At 41.0% G+C, this 21,316-nt stretch overlaps 1 protein-coding gene across 1 annotated transcript in view; it reads left to right on the top strand.

The window, feature by feature from the left end:
• The window catches only part of ARHGAP21 (Rho GTPase activating protein 21), a 106,685-nt gene that overhangs the window by 1,237 nt on the left and 84,132 nt on the right, over window positions 1–21,316 (top strand). The window lies entirely within an intron of this gene.

Here is a 21,316-nt window from a genome sequence, read left to right as displayed (position 1 = left end):
CCTGTGATCTACTGTCTGGGTTCAGCTGATGAACAGTTATCGAGCCCAGTGCTGGTGTGCTGTATGTGAACAATCTTACTGAAATAGGATGTGCATGGGGCAGTGAGGACGTTTTCTCCAGGAAAAAAAATCAGGAAATGTTTTTAATGAAATTACTATTTAAATAAAATACTCAAACCAAAACTGTTGATTCTGCTAAGAAGTTGATGGGGGTTTTATGGAGTGCTAATACTGGCATTAAAGGTATTAGCATTTTGGGGGAGTGATTTGTTTTTGGGACGCTGTCTTCCATATGTTGTTCACACTGTAATGCAATACTAACTCCAGCCCATGTAATGTTTAGCCATTGACCTGCAAGTGCAGCAAGTTGTGAGGAAGAGCTCAGGCACAGCCTGTGTTCATTATGGGCGAGGCAGCTGCAGCAGAAGTTAAGATTTCCAGCCTTTTAGAGGTTTTGAAAGCACACAGCTGTAAGCATCAGGGTTTGGTAAGACACCAATTGGACAAGGGAAGGGAGCTTGTTAGCAAGAAACTCTTGCTTCTGTTATCTTTGCACACAGAGATGGGCAAAGTGCAGACATACGGTTTGACTCCTTTACTTAGTGCACATGTGGGTAGATAATTTTTTTGTTTGTTTGGCTGCCTATTTACTCTGATCTCGTGTTCAATTTCTGTCTTGCTTTACCATGATTTCTGGTTTTCGCTTTTCTTTTTCCCTTTTGCCTTGACATTGTACCTCGTGGTCTCTTGCTCTGGAGCTCTGCACTGAAATGATTGTTGAGAACAAAGATCATGCATTCAGGCTTGCAGCGCCTGTTCAAAGGGACAGATCACGTATTCTGGGCTCTTGGGGGAGTTGGCAGAGAGGGCCAGGGACTCTCAGGGCTGTTTGCCATTCTTGAAATCTGACACACATTTGCAAATGGGAACAAGAATTGCCGAGCTTATGTTCATAAGGACAGATAAGTGAAAGTGTGGTTTCTCTTGCTTTTAGATTATTAAGTGTATGCTATCTCCATTTTGTCAGGTTGTAGTGGTGTTTTGCTGTAGAGATTAAGCCCTGCTGGGTTACAGGCAGTACTGCCTTAGTCACAACATCACATTTACAGGCTTGTCCAGATTCAAGGCTGGTGCTGGCTTCTTTGTTAGTGTAAATATGAACTCCCTTTCTCTGCCTACTACTTTGCATTTACTTTTAAAAAAAATAAAATCACTTTGTGGTGCACTTTGCAGTAAATCTACATTAAAAAAATTCAAAAATGTTAAAATGTAGGATTGAAAAAATATAACTGTGACTTTAAAAGGCAAACTTATGGTGAAGCGTTGTTTTCTCTACTTATGAATTCTGAAAAAATACTTTATCAATAAATTTTAAGAGTTTTTGATACTTTTTCTGTTGGCGCTCATTTGAGCATTTTTTTTTAATTGGAAATTGGAAATATCTGATACTTTACTGCAAAGAAATTTGGAGTGTTTTTTTTTTTTTTCTTTTCTGAACAGGTGGATTGTTATGAATAGACCATCTTTAGAAATTCCTGGGAGTTTCTGTATTGATCAAATAGTTAGGAGGTGCATTTCCAAAGACTATAATAAAAGCAAAGTTAGCTTCTGTGGTGCTTCCAGAAGTTCAGTATTTGTGGTTACAAACACAGGGGGAAGAAAAGTTCTACAGTATTTTTCTCTAATATCCTATCAGAGGGAACAAAACTGCATAAGCTGGACAAGTGAGGAACCAGAGAAGGACAACAATGACAGCCAGAATAGAAAATGAGTGGCATGTTCATGAATGATAATTAGTGGACTCTGCTTACTATTATACCAGCCTAGTTGGGGTGACTTTGGTAAGCCTAGGGTGGTGACACTCAGGTGTTTATGTCTCTAGTGTGGGAGCACAAGCATTGGGGGGCTGTACTTAGATATGTACAGACTGACAAGCAGTAATTACACCTGTAAATGTGTGAGCTGCTCTGGAACTCTATCTGTGGAGGCCAGTAGCGTTTCTATGTGTAGAGGCAGAACTATAATGTAAAGAAGCTTAAATGTAACGTAACAACTAAAAATTAGCGAAAGGCATTTGTAAGATTTTGTATGTAAAATAATACACAGTACTAGCAAGAAAACTTATTGTTAAGAGTGGCTGTTATTTGTGCTCCAGAGAACTCTGCACAAATACTGTATCAAGGGAGAATAGATTTAATACAGATAACAGATGGAGTTACCTGGAAGAGCGGTCATCTTAACTATTCAAAAACATTGAGTCAAAGCCTGTTTGTTCATCCAAGCCTGATGCTGGCTGCTGCTCGCGTTTATGTCAGAGTAAGCCTAAGGTAATTTGACAGAACACAGACCTCTTCTACAGGGAAATGTTAATTTGGTAAGTCCCAGTATAAAGCAGCAAATTCTTGATTTCCTTCAGAAAAGGCGGGGATGTGTCTTCAAGTGTAGTTGCACCTGACAATTCAAAAACAAAGTGAATTTTGTCTTTCCAAAAAGACACCTTTGTTGACTGAAAAATAAGAACTTTTGGAAGAAAAGCCCAGTGGATTGAAGACCACCTTGAACTGTGCCAGTGCAAAATAACTGCATTTACTGTATGCCATACACTCGTTAAAGTGGTAAATCATAGAATACCTGGAGTTGGAAGGACCCCAAGGAATCAGCAAATCCAGCCCCCGGCTCGGCCCAGGACCTCCCAGAATCCAAATGCAACATCCAATGGCGGTGTCCAGACACTCCTTGAACTCTGGCACTCAGGGCCGTGCCCACAGCCCTGTGCAGCCCATTACAAGCCTGAACACCCTCTGGTGCAGAACCATTCCCTGAGCCCAGCTGCCCTCCCCTCACACAGCTCCATGCCGTTCCCTCAGCCCTGTTGCTGTCACACAGAGCAGAGCTCAGCGCTGCCCTCCGCTCCCTGTGAGGAGCTGCAGCCGCCATCAGGCCTCCCCTCAGCTCCTCTGCTCTGGGCTGAGCAAACACAGTGACCTCAGCTACTCCCTGTATGTCTTGCCCACCAGACCCTATCTTTGTTACCCTCCTTTAGGTGCTCCTTAACAGCTTTATGTCCTTTTTGTTGGCCCAAACTGCACCCGGTGCTGGAGCTGAGGCTGGGCAGAGCAGAGCAGACAGCCCCTCACCCACTGGCAGTGCTGGGCCTGGTGCACTCCAGGGCACACTGCTGGTTCACATTCACCTTGCCATCAGCCAGAACCCACAGATCCCTTTCCATGGGGCTGCTCTGCAAGGTTCTCATTCCCCCACGCTGTACAAGTATCCAGGGTTGCACCATCCCAGGTGCAGAAAGAATTTGGCACTTGCCTTAAACTACATGTGGTTGTTCAGTCCTCCAGTTTATCAAGGTCTCTCTGCAAGGCCTCCCTACTCCCCCCAAGGAAATCAACAGCTCCTCCCAACGTAGGATCGTCTGTAAACTTACTATGTATTCTGATCATTTATCAATACCTTAGAGTGAGCTGGCCCTAATGCGCTTTTCTTTAGCAGTTTTAATAAACAGCAAGGCACTGACTTGATTCTTTTTCCTACTGTGAGTTCTTTTAAACAGTCCCTGTTATTAAACTAAAAGCAAAAATAATTTCCCTGCTCCTTCTGATGTATTATTATTCCTTGGCTGTGCTGTTTACTTGTGTGCACAAAAAAACAACTGAGCAAACAGTTGGGAAAGAGAAAGCATCTGATGGCACTTTATGTGTTTGTGATGTTGTACTACTTAAATGTACAAAAGTGTCATCTTGGCAGATGACTAAATTGTAGCTCACCAGACTTGTAGCTCAGTAGTGCCTTTGGAAAAAGTAAAAGCTGATTTTTTTTTTTTTTTTTTTTATTTTGCGAATATGTGCGTATGTTGCTTTGTAGAGGAGATGATGATAACAGGAATGTGTGCAACCTGTGAGCATTACAAAACAAAAACCTTTCTATATCTTCTTCTGTGGAGACTTATGTTTCAGTGTTTGATTAACCTGCTAGGAATATATCTTGGTGCTTGTAGCTGTTTTTATTCTTTTGCTTTAACAACTGGAAGATGGAGAAAAATGAAGCTATTCTAATGTTTGGTGGCTGTGTTGTTCTTTGTGGCAGTTGTTTGCATGTTGAATTGCAAAGGTTAGGAAGCAGCATATAAAAACTTAGGAAATGATGTTAAATGAAAACGGATTTATTTCCTGTTGTTAAGAAGAGGTCATTGTTTCTAAAAGGCCTGACTTAGCCCTTCTGCAAGTGGCGGGGTGGCGTAACTGCTGTTGAGACCATGTGTCAATGGACTGGACTCCAGAAGTCATTCTGAGCTGTTAGGTGTGGCTCCTTCATTGCAGAAGACAATTCCTGTGAGCTCATAAAGTCCTTGGATTTAGCTCAGTGCTGCAGAGGAAGAGTTTGTCTGCCTCCCCTAATAGGTAATCTATCTACTAAATAATATGTTGTGCCAAGCATAATACATAAAGATAAAAGTTATGCTGTCTGATCAGATTGATGGATAGTGGAAATAATCATGTTACACTCTGCCTGTTCATTATACAGAGTGCAGATTAATGTAAACTGTGAGTATTTTTCCTGTCTAAGCCCTTCTTATAACTTCTCACTACTTATGTTTTTTATGAAGGCACTTTTTTCCTCATCACCAGTAGTAGATAAATGCAGTAGAAGTGTAAGTAAGTACACATGATGGGTGGGAGCAGCAACATCAAACAGACTTTGTGTTCCTTCTCTCAGAAGCTGCACATCTTGTAACCCTGAAGGTGCTAAAGAGAATCATAGAATGGCCTGGGTTGAAAAGAACCACAATGATCACTGAGTTTCAACTCCCCTGCTATGTGCAGAATCACCAACCAGCAGACCAGGCTGCCCAGAGCCGCATCCAGCCTGGCCTTGAATGCCTCCAGGGATGGGGCATCCACAACCTCCTTGGGTAGCCTGTTCCAGTGTGTCACCACCTTCTGTGTGAATGCTTTCAATCTTACAGTTGCAAGGTGGGATAAGCTGTTTGATGTATGCAGCTCTTAAATACTTCCAGACCTTCTTCATTGGAAGGCTTTCCACTGTTGTGTCTGTCTTTTCTCTTGTTTTTAAACAGAAGGAAATACGCTTTTCTTTCAGTCCTTACACTGGAGCTTCCTGAATTGTTATACATTTATTTATTTATTTGTTTGCTTGTTTGTTTTGTAAGGGTGAAACAGTTTTCTGAATTTGCTCTTTGGTCCCTGCTGTTAGATTTGAAGAAAAACTCTTCTGGGGAGATGATATCCACCATCTCTAAAATCTGTTTTTTGCTTGTTGATAGGTGAAGCTATGGGCTTTGCTCTCTGGATCTCCTTGTTTGTGTCGTGGGGATATAATTGCTTCGTCTTTCTGAATATCTATGCCCTATTACAGCTTTGAATGCCATCACCAGACTCTGTTCAATAGGAAATGTTGCTGCTTTTCTCTTCCTGATTTTTGCTCAAAAACTTGCAGTTTGGAAAGCATTTTTGAGTAGAGTGCTGGGAGCTGTTGCTGCAGCTCTCTGAGCAGCACATTGTTTGAGGGAGCCTGATTGGGATCACGGTAGTAAAAATTTGGTACTGGGCATCAGAGGTGCTGTGTGGGCTTTCTGGAGAAATACCAGCTGCTCTTTAAATTTGGGCTCATGCTTGTAGCCATGAGCATACACTTTTGGAAATGTAGGTAGTAGCATTATTTATGTTTCAATTTTTTTTTTTTAATTTCGTTTTGCTAGCAGCTGCTGCCTTGCTAAGAGTGAATGAGGAGCCTCCTTAGGGGCCGTGGCTAATTACAGCTCGGCTTTTGGTGGAGGGTGCGCTGCAAGATAGACAGTTTTCTTTTATGTATGTGGCATTTGCATAATGTGTTAGGACACACTGTATGGACTGCATTAAGCACAAGCAAATACACTGTAGGGAATAATCTTGCACTGGCATCAGTGGGCTGCCTAGATGACCTAATCCTCCTTATTTTTAATTCTGAGATTTGTTCTTTTTATTTTTCCACTTGGAAGGACAGGAATGAGAAATGAGAGAAAGCTTTAAATCGTATTGAGAATAGTGATGTTAAATGCTTCCAAGTAATGAATGTAGTTGGTGCGCGTCTGTTGAGAAGAGAAATGTGAGCTTGTTTTTGAATTCGTCTTGTTTTACTGATTGACGTGGTAATGTGCCCTCCTACTTACATGTTTCTACATTTTAATGGGGTATTACTACTTACTGAAATTTAATTGCAAATCACCCATCCTTTAAAAATGTATTTTATTTTCTCCTATTTTTTCATCTAAGTATTTAGGACTTTTCATATTAAGGAGTTGATGAGAACGTGAGACAATTAAAGCTCTCTGGGGTGGGGGACTCAGTGCTGCTTAAATCAACTTAACACTAGCATTCAACATATAGATGTCCTCTAATTCAATTTTCTGTGTACTTTTTTATTTCAAAGTGCAAAGGCAGAACAGGTTAGAATACAGTTATGTTTCCTGGGGGAGCTACCTGTTTTGACCTGGAGGTGAGCTCAAGGAAAATAATCACATTTCCAGAAGCCCTTACAGATTGTTTGGCTTATACTAGATACATGCAGTCTACACAATGATATGCTCCTGGTACTGGGGCAGCCTTCTCAGCTGAGAATCAAAACATTGTGTTTGGGCCACTGAAAGCAACATTAGGCCCGGTGTGTGCACCTCAAGGAGGTGGCTCATACCGCCTTTAAGTGCTGATCTCTTCTTGTAAGGTAAGGATCTGATTTGGGTTAAATCAAAAACGAAGGCATTCCTTCCCATGTGGTGATCAGTCTCATCTTAATTCCTGGGTTGCTGTTGTTGTGCTTTCTGGTTTTGATGCAACTTGAATAGCGAGCCTATGATTATTGTGAAAAGTATTCCCATCTGTAGCCACAAACATTTCTCATTCATCAATAGCTGTTAAATCTTACCTGTCCTTTCTTGCATGCATTTTTAAATTTTATTATTTCCATTTACCGTGGTGAAAGGTGAATAAGTAAACTTTGTCTGGAGTAATCAATTTTCATGGCAATTTTACAGGCCTTCTGTGTACTTACCCTGTTTTCATTTGGGTTTAATCTGAACACAGTCCAGCATTCTTTATGTTAGTTATTTAAATTTATTGAGAAGTTGCTTTGGAGCTCCCTGTAGGTGAGCCTTGAATGTGATTTTCTTTCTGGCCCTTAGAAAGGAATAATGAATGGCTGTTGTTCTGCTCCAAGGATGTTGAAGTATCCCATCTCCTCAAATTGACACTGGGTTGAAAGCTAGCAGATTGAAGATTATTCATGTAAATTTGTTTCTAGCAATCTGTGCATTGGAATCAGGAGTAATTCAGTACCCATTAATACTTGGGTAAGCTGGTATTCTGATACTGATGTCATGGAGGTAATCTTGCAAGCTCGTTAATTGCATCTCTTTTGTTCTCATTAAAAAAAAAAAAAAAAAAAGTTGATTATTGTTATTTGAAAAACAAAAAGTCCGTAAGTGTCCAAAAGGGTTCTTGTAGCTGTGGAACAAAGGTTTTTTTATGTATGGAAGTGTTACAAAACAGGACGCTGTATAATGGATGCAGGCCAATACTAGTAGCATTGCATAGCCTATGCCCTTCAGCTGGTCTTTTTTTTTTTTTAGGACTTTGTCAGTGGTTTTGAATAGGTTTTTTTTTTTTTTTTTCTGTTTACGTTGTGACTGAGAGTATGATTCAGCTGTACAGCTCAGCAGGTCTTTCTGCTGTTTTCATGAGTTAAGTGGCAGTGGGGAAGCAAAATACTTATTTTTCTATTTGTACAGATTTTTTGCTTGCCAGTGGAGATAAATGTTGGTGAGGAAATTCTGAAGGACCCCTTGATGTTCAGTGTGTGTTATAAAGCGAAAACTTGGTGTGCATAAATGTCAAGCAGTATGTATGGGGGAGGTTAAAACTGTGTTGCATTGAAAATGCTGAGAGGTTATGATTGACTTGGAGCTCATGAGTGAAGTCCTCAGAGCTGTGATTGCTAGTTCTAAAGAATCACTAGCTTAACTCTTGGTGGTGGTCAAAAAAGCAAATTGTCATCCATTTCCTACTACTATTGAACAGCTGACATTCTCTGTCATGCCTTGGTGCGTAAATCCGTGGCATGATTGCAGCTGATGTGTCTAGGCCTGGTTCTCTTTCTTCCCTCTTTGTTTTTCCCCATCTGAGAAACAACATAGTAGAACAAGAAGCGTCTCAGAGAAGGGCAGTTATGGTTATTGAGCATATGGAGTTGTGTGTGTACCAAACGCAAGGAATTTAGGACTTCATAGTTTAGGAAAGAGGAGACTGTGGAGGTGTAGTGAGAACTTGAGATGTGGTGGCATTCTCAGTCTCCCTTGAATTTGTATGGATCAGTGTTTCAGTGTTTGTTCCAATATATGTCAGGTGAGTATTGGAGTGAGAATGAGCAAAAGAAGCTGGCCCTTATGCATAACAGTTAATTAAGCGTGTTACTCATCATTATAATACTTTGGAAGCTGAAGGTGTGTATGGAAGCTGAAGGATAATCCAGCTATGTTTTTGGAAGAGTTACTAAGTACTGTTGTAGTGGAGTGAGTTTTGGATTTGCAATTGAAGCTTGGAGAATGCTCTAGTGATGCTTGCTCTCAATTGTCAGCAGTTATTATCTCTGCAGGAGGGCTGGGTGAATCTTTGATCTGACCCACAGACCTCTTCCTGTCTTGTAGTGCCAGTTCCATGGTAGCTCGCCAGAATTTCTTCTGCTTTCGGCTCTCCAAGGCTGTGATTCTGTGCTAAGCATGCTGAAACAAGGCAGCTATTTGCTATCAGCAGCTGGAAATATAGTTTTTCAAATGTCATGATTTTTTTAAATCTGTTTTTGTTTCTTGAAAGCTCAGGCTAGGTATTAAACTTAGAGTTCTTAGTTAAAGTTTCTATTAATTCTTAATGCATCAGTGGATCATCTCATATTCTCATTTTTATGTTCTCATACTGTTCTACTTGCTTATCATCTCACAAGTACTGAGCAACAGACCCAGTGAAATCCCGGGGGCTGTAGCAGAACTCCATTCTCCTCCTTGGGTGGATGATGCCAATGGGTCTTCTGCCTACTGTAGAAGAGTTGGTTTCCTGCATCCCCCTCTCACTCTGGTTCTGTGGTACCTGCTCAGGTACAAAGATAGCTCTTTGAGGAGCTGCGCAGCAAACTGCATAGCTTTGGGGTCTGCTGGCACATAGGTATGGGAAATAGTGGAGGGAAAGGCTGTACCTGACAAAAAGCAACTTCTCTTCACCTTAAAATCAGTTCTCAAGAAGGTTAAGAGGGGTTCATCTCTTACAGGACTTTGAAGTGAGTTCTGCTATTTCAGGTTTTTGTCTGGTGGGCAGAATAACTACCTGCCCCTTCCCAACCCATCCCGTGGTGCTTGGTGCTGTTGTTAAAGCTGGGCCTGAAATGTTAAATGTCTTTCGTGGTGGAGGTGGTTTCTGCTCGTGTAATCAGTGATTCATGATTCGGAGAAACCGAATTCTTTAAGTTGAGAAGAGACTGTGGTAATAGCAGACAGTTACTCAGCAAGGTGTGTATGGGATAAACAGTTCTGTTAGGCCTGTATGTGGACAATCAGTTTTTTCTCTTTAAATTAAATTGGCAAATTATATATACTTAAACTTGAAAAATTATGGAAGACCTCTTGTGTTTAAGCCTCACCTCAGAATGTTGTGATGTCTGTTTTCCTACATTACTTGATATGAGTTTATTTAGAGAAAAAGATTCTAACTGGCACCTCTTACAGCCTTTTTATTCACTTCATGGCCAGGTAGGAGACAGTAGTATTTGGGATGATGCAGTGTCAATTAGAGATGTAGCAGTTGTCCCAAGGCTCACTCAAGCTCAGAATGGGAACCTGAAGTTCGGAAACCAGGATTTTTATCTGTATACAATGTTTTGCCTCTGTTGTGAGGGAGGCGAAGCACAAACACCATCAGTAATATCTGATTCCTTTTAGTTAGTGCCAGAAGGGTGAATCATGATGTTTCAAAGTTCTTTCTTCCCTTTAAATTCAAGCCATTAATGCTACCAGATGAGTTGAGGGAAAGGTATTATGTATGAGATTAAGGACAGGATTTGTGGGAGTGACTTGACCTTAAGTTCAGTTAATGCTGCAGTCTCTTCCCCCTCTTAGATAATCTGGCCTGGCGGATTTCTCTTTGCTTCTTAGAGCCCAAGATATTGTAAGCTTTCTTTCCTTGAAAGGCTCCTGTAGTCTTCCCTACTAGGAGAACAAGCAAGCAGGAATTGCAAAAACATGCTCTCAAATGAGGATTACTAACCTGTACAACCTGTGATGAGCAGCAGTAGTATTTTCCCAGTGTTCTCTAACCTGGGATGCCATTGTTTCTTTGAGAAACCTGGCTTCTTCCTTCTAGATACATTTTCTCATTTGGGAAAGTAATAGGAATAGTTGCATTTTCTCACTACAGATATATTTCCAATTAGTTCTTTTTCTGTAGTAAAGCCTTTTTGGGATGCTTTTTCTTTCACAAACCCATTCCATGACTTACATATTCTATATACTGCTATTACCTATAGCAATAGAGGCTTTACTGTTCCATTAGGCTGTTTTGTACTGTGACTTCCATCCAGTTACCTGAAGTTCCATTGCAGTTATTGCTTAAAATGTTTGCAGTCTAGAATACTTTTTTTGATTCTTAAGTACAGATGATTTCAGAAGTTAGTGAAAATCTATGGGAAGGAAAAGATTTTATGGTGGTTTATGTTAATGAAGATTTCCTATCAAAAAAAGTACTAATAAAATAGCTGAAATGAATGAAAAATGACTTTGTTCTTACCGTATTACTCCATAAAATAACCTGTGACAGTCTGTTCAGCTGAAGATTCTTGCTGATTTCAGCAGGCTTTAGAGCAACAGTTCTAGTAAGTGGACTTTTGGAAAAAGCCTTTGAATTCTTGAGAAAAACAGTTGTGCCAGTTCTGTTATTATTTTATTACATGCTAGAATATAAGTAAATAATTTGCATCGTACACTTTCTGCTAGCCATATTTCCAGGGAATTGGTGCTAGGTTTCAGCACAGATATCCCAAGCATCATAACATTCTTACAGCATTAGATTATAGGGGCTTCAAAGACAAATTATTTTAATTGATGTTATAGCTAGATAGAATATGTAAAACCTATCTGTAAATTCATAAATTTAAGTGAATCTTAAAGAGAGGAAAAGTAAAAAGATTCCTGTGCATCTTTTCACAGTGAATCATGGGCTGCAGTGTGAATGTTCTTCATCTGGTGTCTCCTCCACGCATTAACAAAGTTTGCCTAAGAGAACTGCCTCTTCCCCTGTGGTTTTTTTATATTACAATTTCTGGCTCTCTGAGTGAATTTTCCCTTTTGTCTTCTCTTCACTGCTCTGTTTGATGGAGTTGAGGAGTTGGCTTTTTTTGCTCTGAGGTCACGTTTATGAACGTTCAGCATGTTGACCATCAGGAGTGCAAGGGCCTTTTATGCTGAGCTGCTTTCCAGTTGATTGACCCCAACCCTGTGCTGGTGCTCAGGGCTATTTCTCCCCAGGTGCGTGACCTGACATTTCTATTTGAGTTTCTCGTTTGCCTGTTTTTCCAGCCCGTCAACATCCACTTGAATGGCAGATGCCCATGGTGATCAACATGTTCTGAATCATCTGGGGACTTGGCTGAAGGGCACACTCTGCCTGATTGTCCATGTCATCAGAGCAGATTTAAATAGTCTTGGCCTCAATATTGACTTCTGGGGCACACCACCAATGGCCAGCATCCAGCTGGACCTCTTGCTGTTGATCACAAACCTTTGTCTGGCACTTGAGCTAGTTTTCAGTTCAGTTCACTATGCGTTTACCTAGCCTATACTTCACCAGCTTGTCTGTGAGGACTTCATGGGAGACAGTGTCAAAAGTTGTCCTTAAGTTGATAATGTTTTGACATCCAGAGGCTCTCTGGTTACACAGCACTCCTTTTTAAAAAGCAGCCTGTGTCCGAGGGGAGTTTTCCTTTCAGTGGCTGGCTCTTATATGAACCCGAGTTGTCTCCACCTGGGTCCACCCCTTCTGCTCACTTGGAAGAACAGGTCCAAACACTTTGCCTGCGCTTCCTAGGCCAGCCACATCCCTTACCAGATGCTCAATCACCAGTTCAAGCCTTCACCTAACAGTTCCTCTGCAAAATGTATCCAGTTTTTGTAGACATGGACTCTTTCAGGATAAATTTTTTCTTCAGTATTCAGTATAGATGAAGAGTTCTTAACTTGAAACAAACATTGAGGGGTGGATTGCTGATGTTCTATTAAATGTTTGGTTGTCACTGTGTTGTCAGTCAATGTTGTGTAGCCTAAAAATGGGGACCACTTGACATCTTCAGTCACCCTACTCATCTTCAGCTCTTTTTGCTGAACAGGAAGTTACATCTGCTGTTGGGTTTCTTAGTTTAGCGTGTGGTAGTGCATTATTTTTTTGGATGGGTAAAAGACTTGAGAAAGGTTTTACGTGCTGCTTTAGAAGCTATGGATGGGATGGCTCAGGCAATTCAATGAAGGAGAAAATGGATGCATACACCTGCTATGGGTAGCATTGGTGTTATAATTCCTACTGGTTTACCTGTGTGGCAGACTGGTGTGGTTTCATGTGTATTGTTCATAACTCCTGGAGCGTCATCTTTGAAGTGCAGGGATGTGATTCTCTGTCTGCCTGGCACTCACTGGGCTTTTCTCAGCCCTCTGAGGCCAGTGGAGCTAGCATGGCCAGGCCTATGGCAGGGAAGGCTGAAGTCCCTCTGCAGGGCTTTCAGCTGCTGGAAGCGGTGTTGTTGAAAGGACAGTCAGTCTGCTCAAAAGTACAGTGAAAGTAACGTAAACTCCAGCTGAGGACAAGTAAAGAATCTTCTCATGGAGGATGGTTGAGCACTGGAATGGGCTGCTGGAGTCCAGGAGCCTTCTTCAGCAGCATTTACCATGTAACTGGGCGAAGACCTCAACAGCTGCTTGCCCTGTTAGTGGTCTCCACTGACAGTGATTAGAACTGTATGTTGTTCTTCCTCCAATATTATTTTATTATGTTGAATAATAAACATTTCTAATAAAAATGAGATTATTTCTTATTATGTTTAGGCCAGGAAAGTGCAGTTATCCGAGACTATAGAGTTCTTACATATTAAGAAATCAGAGCTTGCAAAACATTGAGTTCTTTTATCACACATAGATTTTGAGGCCCACCTGCATGTTACTTGATGAAGCTCAGCAGAACAGTGCTATTTTGGTCTGGTGTAGGCGGCATCTCTTTTGGAGACAAAGGTGTTTCAGGCACAGAAATAAAAGTAACAGATGATTCATCTTGGTATTAAGTCTGTCTTCTGGAATTTCTTTGTAAGGGCTGAGAAGGAGATGGCTTTTTTTCTCCCCACGTGAGTTTTGACATAGGGTGATGATTAGGTACAATTCAGGGTTCTTCTTTGTCACCTGACTCCAGACGACGACATCTTGGTATGGAAAATTAAAAATTACTTGCTAAGTAAAGAACTGCCTTGCTTGTGTAGCACCTGTATTTAGGTACTTGTTTTCAGGATCAATGGTTCAGTGAAAGTGCAGATCTGCTTTCTAGAGGATTATTTCTCATTGATTTGACTTAATGCTGGGAAGTGTTCTTGTGCTTTTACGTTATTTTCATGTACATCTTTCTCTTCTGTCAAGATACTGGGAATGAGGAAGGAGAAAGATGGGTCTGAGACTAATGTGCTTCTAAGAGTGGTAAGTGGTGATGGTAGAGTCAAAAATGATTTAGGTCTTTGTACCATAGAAACCATGCTTGTCCCTCATTTTATTACTGTCATTACTTCCGTGGGTGCTATTACTGGTTTCCAAATCACTGCTGAAGCTACATGCATACATGTTGAGGGCTGGAGTGAAGTTATAACTCCTAAATCAAAGTGGTGGAACCCTGTTGGCCAGAGTTCTGGTGCAGCTTTGTCTGTACCCTCTAGCAACAGTGGTAACCCTAAAATGTTTTAAAGTTCAAAGAGACATTTTATTCACTTCTATTTACAAAATTGGTTGGAAAAAAATATTAAATCAAATTAAAAGTTGTCAACCAGTCACTCTTCACAAGTGAAGTAGGCCCTTGCTTCTAGAGTTAGTTTCAGATGAGGCTTTCATTTTTTGTCTTTATGAACTGTACAGGTTGCTACAACTCAGAGACCAGTTTTCTGCAGTCCCTAGGAGGTTTTTCTTCCATCTGCAAGGTCTGGCTGTGTCTCTGGCATTATTCTTACCCATCTGTGGCTCTTCATGACCTGTGGGCTTCCCACCCTGTTGCTGCTGCACTTCATTTTTTTGTCTCATAGTACTGTGTGCTTTCTCTCCCAAAGCCAGAGCAAGCTGAGATGTTCCTTCCCATATAGACCCACTATTTGTAGTGCTGAATGTGTTGGGGTTACATGTAGGAAGTGTAAGGGAAGCTGCAGAGCACAGGACTTCCCGACTTCCTCATTTTTTACCTCCTAAGATGCAAGCTGCTGGGTTGGCTAACCTCATCTTATAAGCACTACATACTTCATGTACGCAATAGAGGTCATTTAAAAAGTGAAGTTTTCTCATCATCAGACAGTTTTTCATGCTAGTGAATTCCATGTGCTTTAGCTGGTGTGCAAATTTGGGCAAACTTCTGTTTTTAGGATGCTGCCTACTTGTGTTCTTACATGTTATGCTGTGGGAAAGTATGTTATTCTGCTTATCTCAGCTTCCAGAGGGTGTGATGAGCTTTAGTTCTTGTTCAAATTTTGGATGGATGAATTGTGTTGCCAGCAAAAGAAGGTTTAAAAATAGAATTCTGGGACACATTATTACTAAGATGTACTTAGATACCATCCCTGCGGTGCTGAGTGTGTTGATTCTGTGGTTTTCTGCAATCAGTGTACTTCCCTTTAGTGGTAACCACTGAAAATTACCTTGGGTTCATAGTGTATTTGAAATTTTGAGGCTAGAGGGCGAAGCCATTGACTTCCTCTAAATGGAGTGGGGCAGTGCTTCTAGTTGAGGAAGAACAGGTCTTTGCCAGTGCTACAAATGTATTTTGCATACTGTTTGTTTTTGTCATAAAAAGTTTCTTTTATCCTGTGGTTATGAAATGGAAGGTTTTTAAATTCTAGTGTTACAAAAGAACAAAGTATCATGTCACGTTTCCTTTATGCTGCAAGTAATTGCCTGTTAAATGCAGACTAAGTTGGACATCTGGCTTCTGGCTTTTTATCCTTCAGGCAGGTATTGCAGTAATGTTTACTAGTGCATACTGCTGCTCATGCTTTAAAAGTATGTCCAGTTGTCTGAACTCTAGAAATACTTGAGATTTCACATATACTCCCTTTGTTCAGCCTAATATATTGCTACATTTAGCATCGATGTGGTCAATACCTTAGTATTTGAATTTCCCTGCTACATGCTTAGGTCTGACCACTGCTGAGGTAGGCTTCTGATCCCTTGTACTCTGCAATGGTACTCCAGAAGCTATGCCTCATAGAGTTAGATGCAGTGATACCAGCTTTGTTGCCGTTCTCTGGACACGCTCCAGGATGTGAATGTCATTCTTGTAGTGAGGGGCCCAAACCTGAACACAGCACTTGAGACGTGGCCTCAGGAGAGCTGAGTAAGGGGGGATGATCATGTTCCTGTTCTGCTGGCTATGTTGTTTCTGGTACAAGCCAGGATGCCATGTGATCAATAAGGATTTTAAACTGGATATACCCCAGTATCAACCACTTGTGACTCATCACCAGCTGGATTTTAACTCCATTCACACCATTCTCTGAGCCCAGCCACCCAGCTGAGAGTGTACCAGTCCAAGCCACAGGCTGCCAGCTTCTCCAGGAGAATGCTGTGGGAGACAGTGTCAAAGGCTTTGGTGATGTCTAAATACACTACATTAACAGCCTTTCCCTCATCCACCTGGTGGGACACTCTATCATAGGAGATCAGGTTGGTTAAGCAGGACCTGCCCTTCATGAACCCATGCTGGCTGGGCCTGATACCCTGGTAGCCCCATGCATGCCGTGTGATCTCACTTAAGATGATCTGTTCCATGGCCTTTCCTGGCACCAAGGTCGGGCTAATGGGCCTATAGTTCCCCAGATCCTCCTTCTTGTAAATGAGCGTCGTGTTGGCAAGCCTCCAGTCCTCTGGGACGTCTCCAGTTGACCAGGACTGTTGATATATGGCTGGAAAGTTGCTTGGCAGTCACCTCCACCAGCTCCCTCAGCACCCTTGAGTGGATTCCATCTAACCCAATGGACTTGTGGCAGTCCAGGTAGAGTAGTAAGTCCACAATTCCACCTGAATTATGGGGGGTTTATTGTGCTCCTCATTGAAGACTTCCAGGTCAGGCGGTAGATTAGGAATAATTGGTCTGACTTTTAAAGACAGATGTAAAGAAGGTATTGAGAACCTCAGCCTTTTCCATATCCTCAGTTGTCACATTACCTGCCATGTCCAGTAAAGGATGGAGATTCTCCTTAGCTCTTTGTAAAAAAAAAGATTTTCGTTCTCCTTTACTACAGTGGCCAGGTGGAATTCAAGCTTGGCTTTTACCTTTCTAATTTTCTCCCTGCATATTTTAACAACTTTGTACTCAGTTGTCCATTCCTTCTCCTGCAGGAGGTAGACTCTGTTTCTCCTGGAGCTTCAGAAAAAGTTCCCTGTTCATCCACACCTCTTTTCTTCCCCACTAGCTCATCTAACAGCACAGGTGGACAGCCTGCTTCTGCACTTCTAAGACTTTCTGCTTGAGGAGTGTCCAGCCTTTATGAATCCTCTCAGGACAGACTCCCAAGGGATTCTCCCTACCAGTGTCCTGAATAGTTCAAATTCTGCCTTCTGGAAGTCCAAAGTGGTAGTTTTGCTGACTACCCCCCACCTGACTTCACTAAGAATTAAGAACTCTGCCATTTCATGGTCTGCTATTTCATGCCCAAGGCAGCTCCTGACGTCTGGATCTCCTACCAATTCTTTGTGAACAGGTCTAGTTGGGCACCTCCCCTGGTAGAGTTCCTTAGTAGCTGTGTGAGAAAGTTATCTTCCACACACTCTAGAAACTTCCAAGACTCCTCCTTCTGTGCTGGATTATATTATGATGATCAGGAAAACCTGACTGTTTCTCCTATGCTCATGTAATTTTTTTTTGGACAAGAATAGGGCTGTAGGCTCATTTCATTGTAATTATTTTAGATGTCCATGGTAAAGAATTCATACAAGCAGTAGTGGATTGAAATGTGTTAAAAAATGCTAACCCTGATGCACTGCATGTCTGTTTTACTTTTCATGAGAGGACTGTGACCCCTACGGTTTTGTAGAATAACAATGATACTGCAGGACTATGGAGAAGAGAATGATTTATTGTTCAAAGTAAAAGCTATAAAGTGTGGCTTGTGTAATAGTGGGATGTGGAAGGAGTGTAGGGCAGTACACTTGAAAATGCAGGGCCTGTGTTCTTTGGACAAAAGATAGGGTAGGAAACAGATGTTGTAATGGAGTGAAACGAAGTAAGAACTATTGAATCTGATTATTTATTCTGTGGTTGCCATCAGTCTGTTCATCAGTTAGTTCTTTTGCAGGTACTCTTGAACTCACTGGCCAATTTTGGTAAAATATGAAGAGAGGAAAGGAGAAAAGGAAGTGCCTGGAAATTTGGAGCATGTCAGCTGGGTGGAGGAGAAACTTAGATTTGTGCTTCCCACTGGAGGTGAGGTGGGGGAGCTTTGGCTGTCAGCACTGGCATGACTGCAGCCTAGCCAAAAACTTACATTTCCTCCCACAGAGGGAGACTTAGGGGAGGAAAGATGATGAGAGGGAGATTCAAGATGCGTGAGACCAAAGTCAGTTCTACTCATGTTGTAACCTGATAAAGTTTATTGTTAAAATGAACCATAAACTTTCTTAGAATTCCAAAGCTTGCTGGATGTTAACTTCTTCCAAAGTGTATTTTCTTACAAGGTTATCCATTTTTGACTGAACAAATGCTTTAGTGAAAGGGCAGAAAGCTACGGAACAGTGAGGAAGAGCTTTGATGCAGTGCATATGTCTTCTAAAATGAAAAACACTGGAAGCAACTGAAGATGATTTCAGAATGTCAAATGACAGATCTGATAACACTTTAAAAAAAATGGAGAAACTGAGGAGAAATCATGGTCTCAATAAGAGGATATTGGGCTATAATCTGAGGTGCTTCACTGTGGTTGCACCTAGTGATTAGCTTTATCCAGATCTTGTATTTAGAGATTGCCAGATTATTGAGAAGATTTAATCGTGTTATAGTAGATACGCTGTGTAAATAAGCATCCTAATGCATGTAAAGGATTTTCTTTATAATCACCAGGGATAGAACTTTATTTTCCCATGTACTTATTTATGCCCTAATGTACGTAAGGCTTTATTTATTTATTTATTAAAACATTTATCCTCAGAATAGAAGTTGCAGGATTCTGAAGCCCAATCTTGGGCAGACAAGTAACCTTGTAGTTCTGGTTTTGGGCTAGGATTAAAAAAAAAATAGCAGAACTTGTCACATGGAAGTACAGCAGTACAGTGAGGAATGTGGAGATAAAAGTAGTGTCTGTTAGCATTGTGCCTGTGGAAGTGCCCAAGCCAGTTTTGGACACAGAGTTGAACCTTTCAGTGCTGCATCTGATGATGTTCCGTTTTAGTAGGTGCCACCTGGCAGGCAGAGTGCTTGAGGACTGTGCCAGTGTGTGTCTTATTTCTCTGCAAACAGAAACCTTCATTCCAGTTTAGTACTTCTGCTGTTGCTACAAAAGCCGTACAAGTTGATACGATTTAGTTTAGATGCTTTTACCATTGTTCCTAGGGAAGAAAAATTCAAAACCTCCCTGCTCTCTAAGCTAGTAAAAATAATAATTAACATTTTCGTTGCCACTGTGTACAGTTTGTCTTCTAGAGACATGCATGCAGTATAGACATGATGAGTAACGTAGCTTACAGTCATCATTTTTGTGATGACAAATTTGATGATGGTTTTATTTACTTATGAGCATTGAAGTGTTTTGGTCAGGCCTTAAAAGGTAACCATGGAGAGAAAGCTCAAGTGAAGTCATGGTGCATTTTTTTGTGGAGTTGATGTAAAATAACCAGGTGAAAAGTACTCATTTAACTCAAAACACAGTATCAGATACACTTGCTTCTTCTCTTTTAGATGTTTTGCTTTTTCATCCTCTGTTGATCTATAAAACAAAGGGTAGTTAGAACAGATAAACTCTGAAACAGAACTGATGCAGTTGTGGGGCAGGGAGTTAGGCAGACAGGAATTTCCACAGGAGCGTGCTGTGTTTGTTCTGCCCTCCAGGAGCATGAAGGTGGTAAGCAAGTAATGATCAGTTGAGCTGAGGTAGTGGTGATGAAAGCTTCGGAAACTTTCGTGTTCTCACGAGTTTGATCTTGTTAACGCGGTGATGTTACAGAAGTGCTGAGTGCTATCACAGAATTGTGCTTTGTCTAAGAATAAGTGTTGCTTTGTATTTGTTGTTCAGTCGCCATTAAACATGGATTTGCATCTCAGCAACAGAGCAATGGTAGAAGCTTTCTTCCAGTTTTAAAGATTGCCAGCTCCCTTACTAGCATTCAGTTTGGAGACTTTTGTGGTGTTTTTTTTTTTTTTCTTTTCTGTAAAATGCTTGTTTCTTGTGGAATAACCTAGAAAATGATACTTTCCAGCAGCTGAAGTTAGAGGCCTGGTTTTATTTTGGATACCTACTCTCTGAAATGAAGAAATCTGTAAATGAACAACTTAGATAAAGGGGGAGAGAAAATGCATCTTGTGTCTTATCAGAAGCAGAAGTTAGAGTAAAGAAACACCAACAACACAGTCTACTGAAAATGAGCTACTGAAGATGACTGTGTTAAGCTAACATCTAAGAAAGGGACAGCTGTTTGGTTTACTTGTTAATTGAAAGCTCAAGGGAGAAGGGTTTTCTCTTTGCTGTGATTCAGCCTAACAATCTCCATATAAAAAAAAATATATATATATATGTCTATCCAGTCTCCTTGTAAACGAACAAGACTTCTGACTTCTGTGAGAATGGCTCCTTGTGACTTCGGAAATCTTCGTGCAACCAAACAGATGAGAACTCCATTCTGCATTAGCAATGTCTTTAAAATGTTCATAGAAGCAACTCTGTGTGATTTGTGAATGGTTCTGTACCAGCTGTTGTACAGCTGCATTTATCCCTGAAGGATATTTGTTGTTGATAGCTCTCTCAACTGTATTGCGTCCTAAAAAGAAGTTGATTTGAGGGAAGGAAACACTCCAGATTTTTTTTTAAGATGGAGGGAGGTGGTTTTGGCATTTACTGGTTTTTTTTTTTTTTTCCTACTTAATGTTCATAGCTTTTGATAACAATTCCAATGATGGGAAAGAATTCAGAATGGAAATCCTATTTCAGCCCCTTCCTGCTCTTGACTCAGTGTGTAAACTTTTCTCTTTGTCAGTCTTGTGATCTGAGCAATGGAAAGACTTGTTTGTTTGTTTGCTTGATGAGCTTTTCCTTCTTCGAAAGTTCTTTTGCACTTCTTAATTTCATTTACTAAAATGGGCCAGACTTCCTCTGGAGCTTCACCATCGTCATTAACAGTCTAGATCTCACTGGCAACCTCTGAGATACATCTGAGCAGCTCTTGAAATTCTTTCAAGTGCCCACTGTGCACAACTGTGGTTAACAGAAACAAATGGAACCCGGAGGTACTGCTGAAGGCTTCTGCCTGTGGGAGAAGAAAGATGAGCAAAATCTTGTCCTTTCTAGAACCTTGTAACTTCTGAGAAAGTAATTGCTTTCCAGATTTGTAGGCATCTGCTGTGAAAGAAAGAGCCAATTCAGAAGTTCTGTTTACTTTTGTTGCTGGTGTCTATTGTTCTGCTTTCTTTTTGAAATCACTAAAATGTTACAAGAAAGAATGAAGTATTAATCTGTGCAGAGTGCAGCAAAATCCTTGTGGGTACTTTGTATGGTAGTGCCAAGGGAATGCCTGCTACTGGTTGCAAGAGCGCTAGTCTCTTAACTGGGTGGGTGGAGTAATAAATAACTGATGGATTGGAATGGGACTTGCTCAGCTCACTTGTGTTTTTGGTCCAATCGTCATTTACTGAAGTACGTTTTCCATGACTGACTCTAAAAGATGACTTTAGTTGTGTCTATGCATTAGTATGTGTAAAGATACAGGAAAACTGAGTAACTTAAATCATCTTTTGTGTCATCGGCACCTTTTCTCAATCAGAACTTACAGTGCAGCAAGGGGCTC

The sequence above is a fragment of the Lagopus leucura genome, unplaced genomic scaffold (assembly GCF_019238085.1).
Source record: "Lagopus leucura isolate 7727_CA_CO unplaced genomic scaffold, USGS_WTPT01 Super-Scaffold_100157, whole genome shotgun sequence".
In the NCBI taxonomy this organism is placed as follows: Eukaryota; Metazoa; Chordata; class Aves; order Galliformes; family Phasianidae; genus Lagopus; species Lagopus leucura.
The sequence above is the reverse complement of the archived record's forward strand: the minus strand, read 5'-3'. Positions and strand labels throughout refer to the sequence as shown.